The following is a 19,150-nucleotide window of genomic DNA, read 5'->3' on the forward strand; positions in this document are numbered from 1 at the left end:
GCTTCTCCCACTTTCAGCCAAAAATATTAACATTTAACATTGTTTGAAGCACCTTAAAGTTGCAAAAAAGCGGGCTAAAAATCGCCTGTTTTTTCATATGGCCGCCATTTTGTTAATTTGCAAGATTTTTTGCTGCCAACGGGAGAAGCTCCAGAGAATCTTATGCAGATTATTATTTCATCACGAAATCTGTTTCAGATGAAGCCGTTCCAGAGAAAAGTCTTCGCCCGTCCAGGCGTTTGCGGCGAACAGGGGTCTGTTTGTCGCCATTTTGTGACGTCAATAATGTCTTTTTTTATGTCGAAAAAAAATTATTTGTAAACTTTAATGTTCAATAAACAAGAATCCCAAAGAGTTAGGCGCATTACTATTCATTTTCCTTGAAAAAAAATTAATTGAAAAACAGGCCGAAAAAAGGCAAAAGATTGGGAATACCCCCTTAACCTTAACTTATACTCGAGGTTGAGTCTGACATAGTAGCATTTCAACGGCAGTGTTCGGAATTTAGTAAATCTTCTTAGAGCAGCCTTCTTAGTTATTTTCAACGAGCGAAGATCTTTCGTCATCCACGGGACGCGTGAGTCGATATGGATGATCTTTTTGAAAACGTGTCTGTCACATATGCCAAAACGTGAGAAAAGGTTTGTGCAGCAATGTGGACGTCTACAGGATCTAGAATATGCTCCCAATCTAGGTTAGACAGCACATGGACAATACTGCGATGGTCAGCGTTTGGACTGCTGGTAAAATCATGGACAATATTACGACAACTAAAGCAGGGTGAAGATGCACTTCCTTGACTAAAGGTTCGGGTGCCGTGGAGAGGAGAGGATCTGTATCACGAGCACTCACAAAGCAGAGATCCAGGGTGCGGTTGTTTTCATTCAAAAGGCCATTGATTTGTGACAGAATTGCGGTACTATAACTGTCGAGGAGCTGGATGGTTCCTACGTGGAAAGATGAATGCTCGTGATCAGGACAAAAGAAACCACTATGGGTTGGAGTCCATGCAATGTCCGGTAGGTTAAAATCGCCAAGAACAATAACTTCGTCGGCCTGCTTTGTCTGAAGCGACCAAGACGGATCGACAATGTGCGTCAATAAGCTCCATTTCACGGGTTCGATCTTGAGAGATGTACACTGCACAGAGAAGCAATTGACGATCACCAAGTTGAATAGCCACCCACACTTGTTCAACCGTGTTCCAGAAATCGTCCTCGATAACTTCTGCTTTCAGCTTGGAATTAACTGCGATAAGGACGCCTCCCCCAGTAGTTTTCCTACTATTATTCGTGTTTCGATCGCAGCGAAATATTTCGTAGCCGGCACCAAAGACAGTTTGAAATGGTTCGATAATTAAGCCATGTTTCGCTCAAAATTAAAATGTCGTAACGGTGATCCATGTCGGCCAGATGATAATCTTCCACGAGGCCGTTCATACCGCCAACGTTCTGATAGTAAATCGTTATGTCCGACCTCCGCTGTTCGGACAATGGAAGGTTCAGCGTGTGGTTGCATTTGGGAGCTGGTAGATGTCGACGGAGGAAGGATGTTCGAGTAGGGCCGCTGGAAACCAAGATACTTTTAGGCGATTATATATTCGTCGGTTGATCATTAGACTGATGCAAATTTTGACACTTTCGCTCCACAGTGCTCAAACGGTTCCAAATCGGGTCCTGATTAGTCTCCCAAAATTTGAACTCATTTGAAAAGAAACTGACTTCGCACAAACCATTTGAAGTTTATATGGAAATTACTATGGGAAAACCAAATGTTTTGTTCATATCCATATAACAATTTACCATATAGCTCTGCTCTAAAAAATGATAACTGAGCTCGTAGAAAATTTTCTCATCTACAACTTTGTCCTGAACCACTTTTCAATATAATGTTAGCATCAAAAGTTATCAATAATTCAAGCCACTAATGTCTTACGATTATGCTCAATCAACTGTTCAGCAGGCAACGTTGGTGTTTCTGGCGCTTGGAATAGAGCACAAAAATCATGGCTACTATGTCACACTGCAAGATACAGTGTTGCTCACAAAACAGCTGCTTGATCATGCCATAAGATTATCAATCTCTTAAACAATTAATAACTATTTTATTTGACGTTTGGCTCAACAACTACATTCTGCTAAGTTGAAGCTGAGAAAATTCTCCATAAGTATAGCTTTTGAATTTTTGAACAGTGCCATATGGAAAAAGGTAAGAAGACAATGAACAAAAAGTTTGGATTTCCCATAGTAATTTCCATATAAACTTCAAATGGTTTGTGCCAAGTCAGTTTATTTTCAAATGAGTTCAAATTTTGGGAGACTAATCAGGACCCGATTTGGAACCGTTTGAGCACTGTGGAGCGAAAATGTCAAAATTTGCATCAGTCTATTGATCATACTTGCCAATAACAGGAAAGTGAAAGACCCCTTCTCCCATCTCAAACGCAGGGCCGGGACGACTGCTGGTCGCTGGCAGGAGGGGCTCGACTACGATGAGCGGAATAAGGGCTTCCTCAGGGCAGACGGTAATAATGCGTCCCGGAGAACAGTTGACTGTGATGGCTCCATGTTGCCGACTGGCAGATGTTCGAGGTGAGTTGAAGGAATTATGATCATCATCAGGCAGTAAAAGTTCGTGAATATATTGAAGTACTTAAAAATTCATTTCATTATTTAAAAACCTTCTATAATTACTTGTATTGTATTTTCTTTTATTATTGAATTTATTGATGCCGGAAAGGATTTATCTTCAGTAACAACATAAATTTCAAAAGTTTTTGAGGCTTGAATTTTAGATGCTGGAACATGCACAGCTGATGAGAACGACTCAAAATTGAGTCAATTTTCACTCGAAATCGCGCACACGAGTTGCTTAAAAAAAGCTAGAAAATGGGGAAAATCGAGGAAATTTTTACTCAATCCATAAGTATATTCATAGCCGGAGTAAATATATCATCGATTTTTCTTACATTCGAGCTTTTTTTTTTGAAGAAAATCGAGGAAAATTTTACTCAGCCTATGAGTGATCTGCGTTTTTGCGATTTTGAGTGAAAAACAGCTCAATTTTGAGTCGTTCGTATCTGCCAATTTTTAACCAGATTTTAAGCTTAGACAATGTTTGGTCATCCTGGACGAATACATTTTTAGGAATCTGGAACCACAATACATATTTAGGATGGACATTGAACAATTTCCAATGACTCAGATTTGAAAAAAAAAATCGAAGCTTCATGAATGAATTTGATGAGAACTTTCCTGAAACTCAAGGTATTTGTGTGAGGAGAATTGATTTCAAGGTAGTTCTGAAGGAACTATTAATATCAGGTGGAATCTAAGGAGAATCCCTTGGCAGTGCTTAGTGGAATTAATATCATTCAATGGAAATTTTGCAAAGAAATCCAGGGAAAATTTCGAATAGAATTCTGAGGAGAGTTTCCAGAAATTTCCGAATAATATTTAGAGTATGCTAAAGAGGAACATAATTAAATGTGAGAAGAATTACAGGGGAATTCATAAAAAAATCTTACTATAATTCCAACCGAATTTGAAGGAGAATTCATGGTATTTATGAGGAGAATTCCAATGTTGTGAGGGGCTGTTCATTAACTACGAAGTTTTTTTTTTGGGATTCTTGAACCACCCCGCCCCCTGCGTAGACAATTGTCCATACAACAATTTTAAAATTTGTATGGGAGGTGGATAATTATCAACCCTCCCCTATGAACAGCCCCTGAGTAGGAAATGAGGATAATTCAAAGGGATTTCTGAAAAGATTTCAATGAAAATTCTGAGGGATCATTCCAATTGAATTCTTAGGAGAGTATGAATGGAATTGCGAGGAAAATTACAAGGAAATTTAATTGGAAGGAGAAATGAATTCTGATGAGTGCTGGTGTGCTGGTGAAACTTGTGTGTTAGTACAAGACACTGATTACGATTGAACTTTGAAGATGAAATAGTCTAGGAGAAGCAATTAAAGCAGTGAAATTAAATTAAATTTACTTCTTTTTTCTTAATTCCGAGCATAATTTTGAGAAAAATTTCAAGGAAATACTAAGGAGAGTTTCAAGCAAGGGAATTCCTACTGTGCTACCTGACTTATAACGAATATACTTTGTATCTAAGAGATCGTTTCCTTCGTCTAATTTTACATATCATAATGAACGTAAAATTTGACGAAGTAGGGTTTTTGATCTTATTTCCGTCCTACTAAGCACATCCCGCACTTTACCTCTCTTCTTTTGGAAGGGTTTGAACAAAGCATGGAATGTTTTCATCAAAGATAACTTCTAAATGTATTCACCTTTCCATACGTACCGTTGGATTTGATAACGAGTCAAACGAATTTGAGGTATCATTAGAAATCTAACACTGCTACTTGATTCTAAATTCGTCCTAACGCATTGACACGCCATTAGATTTTCTTCGTCCTACGGATGATGGTAGAAAAGGTCGATTCGCTAGGAGCGCTTCTTTTGTTTTGAGAACAATGAGCGTACATATTCGTACAATGCGCTCTAATAAAATGTATGTTTTAGCTAATGAACTAACGCATCGGAACAAGCGTATTATTCATTTGTGCACGACGAAATCATTGATATTATTGATGATTTTTGTTCGATAGAACGGAAATGGGCGATTTCGACGAAGTAGCGCTCTTCCCTATACGATCACGCGTTATGATTCAGGTAACACAGTAGGTTCCCCGTAACGTGGGTAGATCACCTTTTCGTGGTACGTTACGGGATGTAAGATCTACCACATCGAACTATGACCCTAAGCTCTTCTTGTTGACAGGTTTGAGATTGGAAACAAGAAAAGGTACGTACCAGGGTTCCTTTAGTTCAGTCGATAAAGGCGCAGCTACAAAACAAGACCATGCTGGAGGTGACTGGGTTCGAATCCCGGTCCGGTATAGACATTTTTAAGGTTAGAACATTTCTCGACTTCCCTGGACTTAGAGTATGATTGTACTTGTCACATAATTATAGAAGGATTATAGAATATGGCAGTGCATCTAGAAGTTGAGAGCACGCAGTAAGCCAATATGCGATATGCAATAAGCTTGAAATGCAAAGAAGAAGAAGAAAAAGAGTTCTGATGCATGGTCAAATATTAGTATCATCGCTTGTTTTTTCTAACTAAGAAGCCCCATTTTTATTACTGAGAGGCGCATCTTTTAAGAGATCCCAGAATTTTCCAAAGATACGGAACATTATAATTTTAATGAGGATTGATGTGAGACCTATGAGACGGCGCCTCTTTTAAGGGGTCCAACAATACTTCAAATGATACGGAACGTCTTAATTGAAATAAGATTCTCCTGAAAGCTATTTTGATTGATGAGAGGGCGTCTTTTGCAAGGTCTCAGAACGCTTCGAATGATGGGGAATTTCACAGTTGAATGCGGATTCATGTGAGAAGATCAAGTATGTCTGATTTCGTTGTATCGAAAATGAATACCCCAATACTTTCCATAGTCCATAGTAAGGGCAGGCATGGAAAATCATTTACATTCATTTCATGCATTCATTTACATTCATTTGCCTCTAACTTTTTTCATCAACAGCATTCCACAAAATGATAAATAGAGCTTTTGTAGGTTTTGTTATTAGCTATAACTTTTGCCCATTACTTAAATCTGTATCTCTTATGCATCACGAACTAGAGCGGGCAGAACTTGTTACTGTTTTTTAGTGAATGTAAAATACATTCACTGAAAAACAGTAGTGGCTTCTGTTCTCTCTAGTTCGTCATGCATAAGAGATACGGATTTGAGTTGTTTACAAAAGTTGTAGTTAATAACAAAGCATACAAAAACTCCATACATTATTTTGCGGAATTCTGTTATTGAAAAAAGTTAGGGACAAATGAATGTAAATGAATGCACGAAATGAATGCAAATGATTTTCCATGCCTAAGTAAGGGTAATTCCTAGGTAATCTTTTTTGAAATTGTATGATCATATATTATGTAAAAATCGTCAAGATTCAGCGAATATTTTCGACAATGGATGATTGTTTTTCGTAACAGATGTCGTTAGTAAACCAAAGTTATTTTGTATGCAAGAAACTGTAAAAAGTTAATTTTCTCGAAATCCGAACTTTTTTGAAAAAAATATTTGGTACACTGGCTTTAATTTTGACCGAACTAACCTAACTGTTCTGTATTCGCTTCAAAAATCGATATTTTGCAAAAATGTTTAAATCTTCATACATTTTTTTAAAATAACTTTTACCCCCAGAAAGGTGGCGCCATGCTGTCAGTAGTTGTGAGATCAAAACTGCCAGCTTACGATAATTCATTGGTATTAAAAAACTGAGTTCTCATATCCATATTACGCAAAAGAGAAAATAATTTTTTAGTTTTTTGTAATAGTTTTGAGTGTAAAGCTGTGGTGACTCTCCGCGCAAATCAAATGTAGAGTCACCTCACTAGTGACAGAGGGTCACCTCACCTCATTCCCAGCGCCGATTAAGGGGGAGAATGTGTCAAGAAAATTCAGAGGAGAATTCCAACGATTTATGAGGAAAATTGCAAGTTATTTCTGAGGAGACATCAGAACTTTTTTAAAGTCATCTAGTTTTCATGATAGTTTCAAAGGTCTTTAAAAAAGATTCCAAGAATATTCTTAGAAGAGTTTCGAGAGAATTCCAAGGTACGAGGAGAGTTTTCTGGTAAAGTTAATTAAGATTAAATGGTAATTCTGAGCAGAAATCCTTGGCTTAGAAAGCTCTCAATTAACAATTGTGGTAGTGCTCAAACGAGCTCGTAAGAACACAAAGTTGAGAGCCGCCGTGTAGTCCCAGTGAGGGAAGTAATATAGCCGAAGAGGAATCCACATTTACAAAACCAGATACGTTTTTTTTTAAACTGAACCCTAGAAATGTCTAGGTCTATTCTGCGAGTCGTTTGAGGTGATCTACGTGTAAATCAAGTGGAGAGTCACTGCACACGACGTGACTTATGTCACCTCACTAGTGACAGACGAGACGCATGTTTGTTTAAATATTGTGTATACGACTGAAAATTAAAACTCTCACTGGACTGTCCCATGTTAATTCTGGCGTCAACTTACTTTCCAGCGAATAATCAACCGTACAGCATCGCATCGCCTCAGCACAGATGGCTAGCACCAGCCATCGCCCAGCAGCACAATTTCTCTGAGTTCCTTCGAAAGTGGGTGAGAGTGAGCGCAATCCAAAGAGAAAATGCTGCAGCCAGTAGCAACCAAGCGACAAAACAAACGGATAGCTGGAGCTCCAAAGAGCATACCAAATTCAGTCAATTAGACACTACCTGATGGAGCAGACGTGTGATTCTCATCCTGAATTTTCCTTGTATGGTTCCCCACTGAATACCCATGTTGAAAAGTGACTGTTAATCCATTTGTTCAAAATAAGCGATAAAAAGTGAATAACAGGTGGCTACAAGGCAGCGCTCAACTGGTGTTGCATTTTTTGGCTACTTTGATCGTGAAGTCAACGGAACAACAAGTTGCTGCAGCAGTTTCGACGTGACCTTATAGCTTATTGGCAGACAAAAAAAAATCAGCAAAACTTGAGTGGAGTTGAGTCACATGAGAGAAGAATCATCTCGATTGAAACGAAACGCCGAAGCTTGTCTGTCGGTGAACTGATTCAATTTGGATGAATAAAGCGATGGTGCAGTCTCGTAGTATGTTTTAGATACTGAGTGAGTTGTTTTTGGGAAGTTTTGAAGACCCCGGTAGACACCTCGGCGTCGGCAGAGTTTGATTGCGCGCGATCCACAAGTAATAGGTATTTTGGTGGGTGGCAGTGTGTTAGATAGATGCCTTTGTTGTTTTCGCTATTACCTTTTGTGCAATTAGCTGTGATTCTCGTGCAATGAGTAAAATGATTTATTTATGATTGTCGTAATAGGTAGATACAGAGAGTGTATCAAGAAGTGCATTACCTCAGTAGGCTGAAAACGAGAGCGTGTTTCTACGGTGACGGTTACGAAGTGTTGTGTACAGATGCAGTAGATGAAGATAGGACAATGATGAATGCGAAATCATCGTGCTAAAGGGGCATTGATTAAAGAAAAAATGAGCAAATAGGCGTGTAATACAACACACGTATACATCGTAGAATGAGTGATATAAGTGTCTCGTCTCGAAAGCAGAGAGAGTAAACACAGGCAAGGAGGCAACAGTGTGTCTATGCCAAACGAATGGGTTCGTTCATCAATGTGTGTTATCATTGATTACAAGTGTCAATAGGTGATATATTTTCTCAGTTTTCACAGAAATATCGATGAATAATTCGAAGACGATAGAAGTTTGTAAACAACATCAATGCATGCTACCAGATTATTTGGGTTTGGAAACGAGTTCAAAGTTCCATACAGGGTTGTAAACAGTGATTAGTACACATTTCATCGATTTGATTGGAATTGGAAAACACCTTGAGGTGTCAACGAGGAACGAAACAGAGAAAACTCTCAACACAACAAGAGAGAAAAATCGAAGGATATCCAGCTGCCGTTGTTGGTGCTACACGGCAAGGACACAACAAGGAAGAACCGGTGAGTACCAATCACGTTTTTCTTACCGTCTACTATGTGCACTCACCTCTCCCAAAACATGCTCTTTGGCATTGACAGTTTGTTGGCGGTGAGTGAGCTCAAGGAATGATATGGAATGGGATAAGCTGCTGTAGTAAACACAGAACGGTTGCCAAAAGACACGTACTATTATTACATATATATAACATTTGGGGGTAGCACGTGTGTAATATGAGTCAAGGGGAAAATTTGAAAGAACCTGCATTCACGTCGGTTACACGAGCGGAAACATCATATTCTGTAAATTGCGTAGACCAACCCTACATGTGTATAGGTACAAAACCGCCAGAATTGCAGCTGTTGCTGCGAGTCCTTGCTCAGGACGTTTTTTTTTCATCGTCGTTATTTTTCGTTGCGTTCGCCAACGGAATGTTTAGATCGCAATGTGGAGGGTAAGGAAAAGTAAAATAAGTGGAAAATAATATCTTACCAACAGCTAAAATCGCGTTAGAAGCGATGAAAAGGGTGCTTTCATAGCGGCATATCATATGCTTGTATTTAGAGTACATACTTACGCGTATATTAATAACGTAAGTGCTTAGAGGCATGGAAGCAGTCACGGAAATTCTATAAATAGATTAACTTTAGTTCTAGATTGAAGTCATTTGGACCAGATGGAGGAGCGTGCACAGTCATTTGAATGCCTTGGCGATTCTATAATCGTTTAAATGTTTGTTTAAAAAAACATTTTCTTATGTTTACATTTAACGTTCATTATCAGGGCGGCGAACCGCTTGGCATAAAATTGTAGATAATTTCTGTTACAATTGTGCTCTTTTGTTTTGGCAAACGTATAAAGTGTAATGCCTCAAACAAATGTTTCGGTATATTTTCAGATAAATAAACTGTTGATGCTTTCAGAAATGTTTTTTGTTGTTTATAAAGGGGTCATCCATAAATTAAATTTCGTAGAAATCTTCTTAAAAATGCCGCATAGTTGTAGAGCTCATAATTATTTCTATAACTTACTTTAAGTATCCCGGGCAACTACAGTGGAGCAAACGGCCAATGTGAAAGACTTCCATCCCAGTCGGCTGCTTGCTTTACCGACTTGTTTGATTTCCTTGTTGAGGCTCAGCAGCCATGAGCACCTAGGTATGCTTCTGCTACGATGTCTTACCGAGTTCCAATCCAGCCTTTGCTTGCATATATCGTTAATTCTAACTTGTTTTTTTTGCACGAACTTATTATAAAGTTTGTAAAATATAAATTTATGAAATTCCTAAGATCTCTGAGTCATGCAAATTTCAACTTTATCAACTTATGTGCCACTTTTCAAAAGGTTAAATATTAACCTATTTAAAGTCAACAGTTGTTTTCCTTAATTACCTAATTAATTAATGTTGATCAGAATTACCATGAGATTCTTCTTAAACTCACAGAAATATACTTGGAACTCTTCTCGCACCTTGGAATTATCTTCCAAATCCGCTTGAAACTCCCATAATAATTTTCTCAGAATGCTCCATAGAGTTACTTTAATATTATTCTGAGAATTAAAGGCTTTTGAAAATATTCTCAATATTTTAATCAAAATTCTTCTCAGGAATCCTAGTACTGTAGAATAGACTAGAAAACTCTCCCCAGGGCTCCTCCTGAGTATCTTTCTTTAAAAATTATACTCAGATCACCTTATAAATTATGTTAATAATAATTATAAAATTCCCGTCAAACAAATTCGCTTGGAATTATCCTTAGAATTCACCTTTGAAGTATATTGGAATTCTGCTCAGAATTACCTTAGAGGTCATGTCTGAATTGTTCAGAAAATTCATTTGAAATTCAGAATTCTATGGAATATATTTTCCGTTTGTCCTTTGTATTATTATCGGAATTCCCTTGAAAATATTCTCAGAATTTCTTGGGAATTGTGACCTCAACGTTCTGTTCTTTTAGTGTGCTCCTCGAAATTCCTTTGGAATGCTCTTTAGAATTCAATTGAAATTATCCTCAAAATATCCTTGAAATTTATCCAGATTTAATTAGGCAATAGCTTTAAAGTTCTTCCGTTCTTTTTTTTTAAATATTCTGTTTATTTTTCTAGGCTTATTTGCTGTAGCTTTGCGGATAACAAAATTACTTAAACTAACGTTAGTAAAGCGGGGCGATTACTCGCGGCTATCTCGAGGCTAGGGGTAACAAATTGTAACAAATGGATGGCAAGGTAGGGATTGTGAACACAAGGTTTGGAGAGCAATGTGCTCTTGATCTCGAACTAGGCGACACTCTGATGAAAAAGACAAACATGGGGGTACACCGATGGGCAGCTAACAACTAGGGAGAAATTTTTTTTTCTTTGAACCCTCATCAGAAATCTCTTGAATGTTTTCTTGGAACTTATTAACTTATTATTATACATTATAGGGGAAATGACGGCTTCGGCATGCCAGACTATTTCGGCAACCCAAATTGAAACACTATTTTCACTGGATTTTCTTACGAAAACACTTCGCTGAATGCATGCAAACGATTCTTTATGCTTTCAGCTTCAATTTGACCATATTTTTACCACTGAGAAAAAGCAATCTAGCAAGGTTTTCTTGAAAAAAGAAACACGCACTACAAACTGTAGCTGATTTCGAGTTGCCGATAATAGAACAGCAGATTTACATGCAGTTCAAATGGAACGGTTGCCGAAGAAAAACTGGTTGCCGACAATACTCGCTCTCACTAGAGAAGATTGGAGCCTTGTAAAAGCGTTTCAAAACAGTTTTTGACAATTCTTTCGACTGAAATTGTTAGAGCAGCTGGCAGCAAAAGATTGTAAACAAACCAATACTGCATATGTGTGCGTTCCTTAGAGAAAAAGGCTATAGAAAGAAGGTCGCTGCTTAGGTTGCCGAGAATACGTAAATTCCCCTATTCATTATAATTTTCCCCATTCCTCACAATCGTCTTGAAAGTCTCATAAGAACTATCTAAAAATTCTACTTAAAGGTACTCTTCACAACATCCCCTTGGTATTTTTTTCACACACTCCTAGGCAAGTTCTATTCAAAACTCTCTTGTCGCTGATCCTGAATTACCTTGGCTTCCTAGAACTCCTTCTAATGGTCTTAATTCTTCAGTGACAAAATACTTAAAATTCAGTCCATGGAATTCAGCTTTGGAAACATTCTAAGGACCAGTGAATTATATACATTTTCCCGATTTATCATCAATTCCGGGCTTTTCCAGGGTTTTCCCTGGTGATTTCTGATTTTAGACTTTTTTACCGGATTTCCCTATTTCTCTATTCACTGGCCACCCTGCATTAGCTTGATAAAAATGGTTACTTAAGACATAGATTATTACTTGCACAAGGAGAATCCTTGACAATTTTTGAGAAACATCTATACAGGATTCCTGATGAAAATTTTATGTGAATTTTGGGAGGAAGCTGAGCTGAATTTCTAGGTAATTTCTTGGTAAAATTCCGACGAGAATTCCATGATAATTCTGTTTAGATTTCCAAGATGTACTCCAAGGGAATTCTAAAGCATATTCCAATTGTAAATTTTCGAAAGGGTAACTTTTTGGAGAGAATTATGGAGAGAAATTTAAGCACATTTTCGCGAGAAATATTGTACAATGAACTTTAAGAGTTTTCTAAAGGAGACTGCTAAAGTGGTATGCAGAGAATTACGAAAGCTGTATTTGGAAAAAAAAATCTTGGGTATGCATAGACAACCATAATTCAGAATCCTGAAAGAAACTTTTGGGATGATTCGAATGAAAAATGTATGGACTTTTCTAAATTCTTTGAAAAAAAGTTGGAGGTTGTATCCAAGACACGATTTGTATCCAAGACACGTAGATTTGACGTAGGATTACGTGCTCGGTATCAATATTCGGCGACTGTGTTAGGGAAACAACTTTTCCCATCATGGAAACGCCACGTTTTCTATTGACACAATTACGTATTTTTCTGTTTAAAAAAGCGTAATTGAAAAAGCGATTGGAAGAATTTCTTGCTAAAATTTTCCCAACCGAGATATTCGTGATCAATAATACAAATTCGTGATCTTTTTGCTTTTTTCCAGCGTCCTGGAGAAAACCTTCCTTTAATTCGAAGTGTTTCTGGTTAATTGACAGGGTCACGTGGTATTCGGTCATTGCGAGAATTTTTATGTACCACTTCAATACTGTGCATTTGATCACACAACTTTGGTTGCTTGGTACATTATCAAAGAGCTCTGGGGGTGATGTGGAAATTAACTGTTAAACAAGAATAATTTATGGTGATCCTGAAAAGAACAGTTTTGTCGTGATGGTTGAGTAATGCTTAGCTATTAGGGTGTTCAACACGGATGAGGCTGGCGAATTGTTGTTTGAAACGAGCGTGACGCGTTTGGCATAGATGACACACAGCGGCTCACGACGAGCAACTGAATCCGATCAGTAGCGGTGTGGCTTCTTCCTTCTTCTTCGAGGGCTACTGAGGGCAGCGTTGATAGCTAGCTGCTTGCTGGGAGCCTTTCGTTGTGTACTGAAGAAAAATGTACAACGCCACGCGCCGAATGCACTGCTGCTGTTGATGACGACCGGAAACCATCAATAACCCCACACGGTGATTGAATAAACACCGTTCGGCGAGATCAGATGGAATTCGATATTGATTTTTTTATGTTAGGGTAAGCGCTTTTCGCAGGCAATCGGTGATAATTTTAATTATAATAGCAACAGACGCATATTCGTGCAATTTTCAATAGTGACCTTTTGAAAATTGATAAAGTCTTAGTTTTAACAGATTCGTATAAAAAATCCCTATCGATTAGCGAATTAAAATCCATCATCTTTGGATCAAAATCAGATCTCTTTCATGCCGCGACCGACTTTGGTTTTTGGAATTGCATCCCCAATGTTTCCTTAAAAATACATGGTAGGTATGTTAGATTTAAACTTATGGAAACTGGCATCCGATTGATGACTTCCACAAACGTCCAGAATATACTCTATAACGATTCTCCGGAGATGAACCAGCGTCTGGCTCTGGGAAAATCTCCTTAATAAAGATAACCAACCAACCAACCATCTATAACAATTTATAGTGGTCCTGAAAAGCACCGTTTTGTCGTGATGGTTGAGTCATGCTGAGCTATTAGGGTGTTCAACACAGATGAGGCTGGCGAGTTGTATGTTGATTGGAACGAGGGTGACGCACTTGGCATTCCTAATAAAATTGTTATGGTTATTTTGCTTAACGACGTGTTTTTGGTGTCATCCAAACTATTTGTGGAATAGTTCTATCATTTGGGCTATCGTTCGTGGATAGTATTTTTTAATAATGGATAGATGGCCCAGAGCTACTGAATCCGATAAGTAGCGGTGTGACTTATTCCTCCTTCTTCGGGGAATGGACACTCATGTGGGCTGCAGCTCGCTGCTTGCGGGCAGACTTTTGTTGTGTACTGGAGAACAATGTTCAACGCCACTTGCCGAAAGCACTGGAGACTGGATGGAATTCGAATTTGAAATCTATGTTAGGGAAAGAGCTTTTTGCAAGCAATCGGTAATAATTTTGATCACCATTGCAACAGTGGGACATTTGTGTAATTTTCAATAGTGATCTATTGAAAATTGATAAAATGTTCATTTTAGCAGATTCGTAGACAAATTTCCAAATTGCACCCCCAGATGTTGACGAAAGACGTAATCCTACGTCAAAATCCATACATATCCATGAAAAGCTATCTTCTTTTTTCCCTTGATTTGTGTTCCGTCGATCTTGTTTTCCGTGCTGAGCACCAATGCTACCGACGCCAGGGAGGCAGCTTCCACACCTGGACCCTACCTACCGACCCATCAACTCATGAACGAGGATTTGATCACGGGAGTGATCAGAGATTTTATGCCTCAGAACATTCCGGCGGCGCCGACTGGGATTGAACCCAGGCCTGCTGGAACGTGAGAGGTAATCACGCTTAATACTATATCACCAGCGCCGCAGATAGCTATCTTCTAGAAGTGTTGAAATCGACTTGAAGATTTCATACTCACAAAAAAAATTGAGATTTCGGTCTGAGTTCACGACACGAGACTGATCGGTAAAATCAGTTCAGGACATTGAAAATGTTTGAGACTCCGATGTGCCTGAAGTTTATGATCTTTTTATGGTTCTCAATCCCAAATCCTTTAAGTTGTTAAGTAAAGTTTTTCAACTCTGAAAATGGGCATCCATTACCACGGGGACAGTTTAGGGAAAGGAGGAGTTTTGCAAATGCCCACGATCCATACAAATTAAGAATCAAATGTACAGATACAGTTGCAGGACTGGTAGCACTTTTTTAGGACGTATGTTTTGCTTTTAAAAAATCACATCGATCCACATTGTAAAAAAGATTCAGCGGTCAAGTCTGACAAGAAGAGTTGCGAACAAACCAGAACTGTGTTGATGGATCACTAATATTTGATTTTTGTTTTCAACATCGTAATCAAGACATTCAAGTCCGTTATCTTTAAAATTTGTATAAAATTCCAGGGTGGCAACTGAACCGGCAAAACCGGGAACTAATCGGAAATCGAATTCATCCAGGAAAAACTGGGAATTTGATTTAAGACTTAAATTTTATTTTAATTAAATTCTGTTATATTTAATTTTTATGTCTGATATCTCTAATGTTTCCTCAAACTCGGAATTCTGAACATTTCCTGAATTTAAGCTCAAATGTGAATGATAACAAACAATTATGCGAAGTTTCATGCAAATCGGGGAAGGTCGAGTTTGAAATAAATTTGATGGTTGCTATTTGATCTGGAAATGCTCTTCTTTTTCATCTAAGGATCTTCTGTTATTCTTTTATGAACTGTCAAATTTGCGTTGATGACGTCATCATGCAACGATGCTTTGTGTGTGTGTGTGTATTCAATCTAACCACCACTGGCCGGCAGTGGTATTATGGAAGAAATTTGCTTACAACAATCCTTGATGTTATAATTTAAAGCAAGTTTAGTCCGGGAGTTAGAAAGCGATAGCTCTACTGCAGATCCAGCAACCCATTTCAGAATGCCTGGTAATTCACGTCTATTCCGAGGTTACTTTCACATACAATAAGCCCCGCATGTAAACACTACCGTTATCATATGAATAATGGTACTGCAAACACACTTCCAGATTTCGAAATGTGATGTTTCGAAATCTGGCGCGTATTTAGTAATATATGGAAATATGCATTTATGATTGATTATAAATCAGATGGATCTAACCAAATTCTGGGACGAAAAAGGACCGGTTTGTTCACTCGCGGCAATCGAAAAAATCTTCCGCGTTGTTTGTAAATTCGGTGCAAATGAAAAACTTCGAATTTGACTCAAAATGTCGTGTTGGGTTGTAAAACCCAACACGACATTTTGAGTCAAATTCGAAGTTTTTCATTTGCACCGAATTTTTGCTTGACACCTCATTCGTGTGCATCCTCCGGAACGCCAGCACCAAGAAAAGAAAAAAAATACCCGGTAAAACTCTTCTTGGGACTTTATCACCAATCACCAACACCAAAAACAAGCGAAATGAAAAACCGACCGACGCGACACCACAGCAACACAGCTACTCGAAACAAATTCTTGTCCCAGATTTTTCACGTTAATTACAATATCACAAAAAAAAACTTCTTAAGACGTGATAGATCTTAATTTACACTTATCCACACGCGAAAACTAATATTTGTTTGATTTGGTACAATTAAAAAATATTCGAAAAACAGATGAAATCAGCGCCATCGAAAACAAAACCAACCGTTCGCCATGCAACGATGCTTTGGGATAAAATTCGTCATGCGATTTTTTTTCGATAATTTAATGTGAATATTTCATTCGCTTTATAGCACAATGATCGGAACGTGTAAACAGAAAATCAGCAATCAAAGCGGATGCGAACCTTATTCAAAAGAAAGATACGGTTTCTACTTTCTTCAAATTACACATTGAACATGAAAAACGATCTTGAACAAGAAACTTCAATGTAATGCGGAAAAGGGTGTGCATATTTTTCGGAGCAGCACAGAACAGATTGCTTTGTTGAATGCAAAGGATGACAACACCGCATACTTTGATCGACACTATTGTTCATATTGATCTCGTTAGCCGTGGCCAAAGTTCGCTTCGCAAATTTCGATGTTGTTCGCTAGATTTTCTGTCTCTGATCGAACTTTATACTGCCTTCCAAATTTATCGTTAGCCGAATTCCACTAAATTCTAGAAAAAACATTCCTCGGGTAAATGGTTTCGACTTCGACAGAATTAAAAATAAACAAACACAGATGGTTCTGGAATATTTCCCTTGCTAAACCACACGATTACCGCGGCATCAGGTTAATTCAGCATCATAAACTGCCTGATCCGTTGAATCTCCCCCCCCCAACTAGCCGTTCTTGTTTTATATAGGTTGTGGAGTAGGTGTTCTTTTTTATATTTTTCAAATGCCTAATGCATTTCTATAATCACAAACAACAGACACCAGATGTGTTGTGTACTGTTATGGTGTCTGGCATGTCCGTGCGAATGGACTGATGAATTGAATTAATTAATGCACTTGTCGAAGAAGAGCGCGCCTGAAATAGCTTATAAACGATGCCAAACACATATTTTCAGTGTGAAAACTGAAATCCGAGGGGAGGGAATTTGCAACGCCGTTATTAGTTGGAATTGGTTGTTTAGAAATTATCGAAGCAGATATTTTTGTGAAGTGTGTCACTTGAGTACCGATCGATATTTCATTTAGATAAACATGATTATGGTAATGCTACACTCAAACAAATTATCACATGAATTTAACATAGCTTTTCTGTGATCACATCACATAAAAAATACGTGACTGGTGAAATTTATATGAAAAATCATAAATTTCATGTGATCGTATAAATGTTATGTGAAATTCGGATAAATTTCATTAGTTTCGAAAACTATGCTCGGTGTATCAGCACAGATTCAGATTTGGCGGGTCAGGGAACCCTGACGTGATTTGTAATAACAACATATTTTGAAAGCTGCAACGTTTTCAATGACTTCAATGACAACACACACCAATGGCATTCGTGCAAAACGTAAACAACTCTCATGCATGATCGAATATCGCTTCGAGATAAATTAATGTTCATTGCCTGACGTGTTTACCAATAGAAGCACCGTGTCGTCCTCCATGTATCATCAACAAATCAACAAGACGAGGCTTCGTTGGATCGAAATGGGGCTCATCTTTCGTTCGCCGGTTCGTTCACCAAACAGAAGCCATCGACGTCAATGAATCGGTGTTGTTGCTGGATCGCTGCTGGCTGACACACTGACTACTGGTGATGTTGAACGCCCGTCCTCTGTTCTTTCTGCTATGGTTGATGACTATGACAGGATCGGCACCTGTAATGAATGTTTTATGATATCATTTTAGGTGGCTTCATATCATATCGTAGATAGGTACTTCGTACACAAAGTGGCAACAATATTGCATGTTGGTTCGTTTATAACCGTAAGCATTGCATGACGTAGAATTTGATGGGGAAATTGTTGGTCTGAAGCGATTCGCTTCCTAAGCATCATAGCATCAGTCATTGGTATTATATCATACCACAAAGTTTTAATTGGAATTAAAAAAGTTTCCAACAATTTGACTGAATCGAACAAATCAACACAGGTGGACGGTTTACTACTTAACTACGAGTTAAGACTTGAGCCAAACCACTTTAAATGTAAGTATAGGCAAATTTGAACCATAGTTGAATCACTGCTTCGCGAAGCATGCAAATGGATGACCTAATGGTGCTAAATGTGTATTTACATCCCAAGGGAAAATTATGAGCGACTCCCCATGGAGAAGGCAGCATGACATTTCTCCCACCACGGTCAACTATACATGATGTTGGAGGCCTGCTACTGAGGACTGATGCGGCTGCCTGTTATGCTCCCAAACAATGGGAAGCTATGGTTACCGAATCGATTATTGTGGTGAGTCCGCACCAGCGCCGCATGTCAGGACCACATTTGTGTTGTATGAAACTAGAATTCGATCGGGTAGAGCAGGACCAAGGCTGCGGTTGGTGTCGGTGGAAAGGGCAAGTTCGTTGAATTGTCCTGTGTAGTATTTTTACATCTAGGCACTAGGGTGGTTCAAAATATCGAAATCGGGTCGTGATCATTCTCTCAAAATTTGAGCTCATTTTAATGCGAACGTGTACTGCGCTGGCCTTTGAAGTTTATATGAGAATTACCAGGGGGATAGTTAAGTTTTTGTATTAATCATCCTAGCCCTTTACCATAATGACAATACGGAAAAGTTTGCTATCTGTTCTAATGTGAAATTTTACCAACTATTAATTGATTTCGATGCCGAAACCTTTCTGATATAAAGTTCATATGACATACTGCATTATTCCGAGAGTCGAAGTGACTTTTGTCTTTAGTGATGTGAGAAAAGTAACATCGTGATGACGTGACTCTCTGTGCACATCAAAAAGAGTGACACGTCACCACGACGTGACTTTTCTCACTTCACTAGTAAAGGGCGAACAAGAAATTATTGCGACACCGAAAATGTCATGCCAATTTTCTTATAATGTTTAGAATCAAACCAAAATTTTAGGGTTTTATACATA

At 38.3% G+C, this 19,150-nt stretch overlaps 1 protein-coding gene across 3 annotated transcripts in view; it reads left to right on the forward strand.

Annotated features, from left to right (window-relative positions):
• sigmar (Tumor necrosis factor alpha-induced protein 8-like protein sigmar) overlaps nucleotides 1-19,150 on the forward strand; it is a 181,387-nt gene that overhangs the window by 121,465 nt on the left and 40,772 nt on the right. Inside the window, exons 1-2 of one of the 3 annotated variants that reach the window (XM_065239511.1) lie at nucleotides 7,304-8,199; nucleotides 8,262-8,549. The exons of 1 other annotated variant lie outside the window; for it this stretch is intronic. The gene's annotated coding sequence lies outside the window, so the exon portion shown is untranslated. Of the gene's footprint in view, nucleotides 1-7,303; nucleotides 8,550-19,150 lie in introns of those variants that run through there. One more of the 3 variants, XM_065239510.1, reaches the window with a different exon arrangement.

Source organism: Ochlerotatus camptorhynchus, unplaced genomic scaffold (assembly GCF_037179485.1).
Source record: "Ochlerotatus camptorhynchus isolate MF236.1 unplaced genomic scaffold, CSIRO-AGI_Acam_v1.1 ptg000055l, whole genome shotgun sequence".
Taxonomy (NCBI): Eukaryota; Metazoa; Arthropoda; class Insecta; order Diptera; family Culicidae; genus Ochlerotatus; species Ochlerotatus camptorhynchus.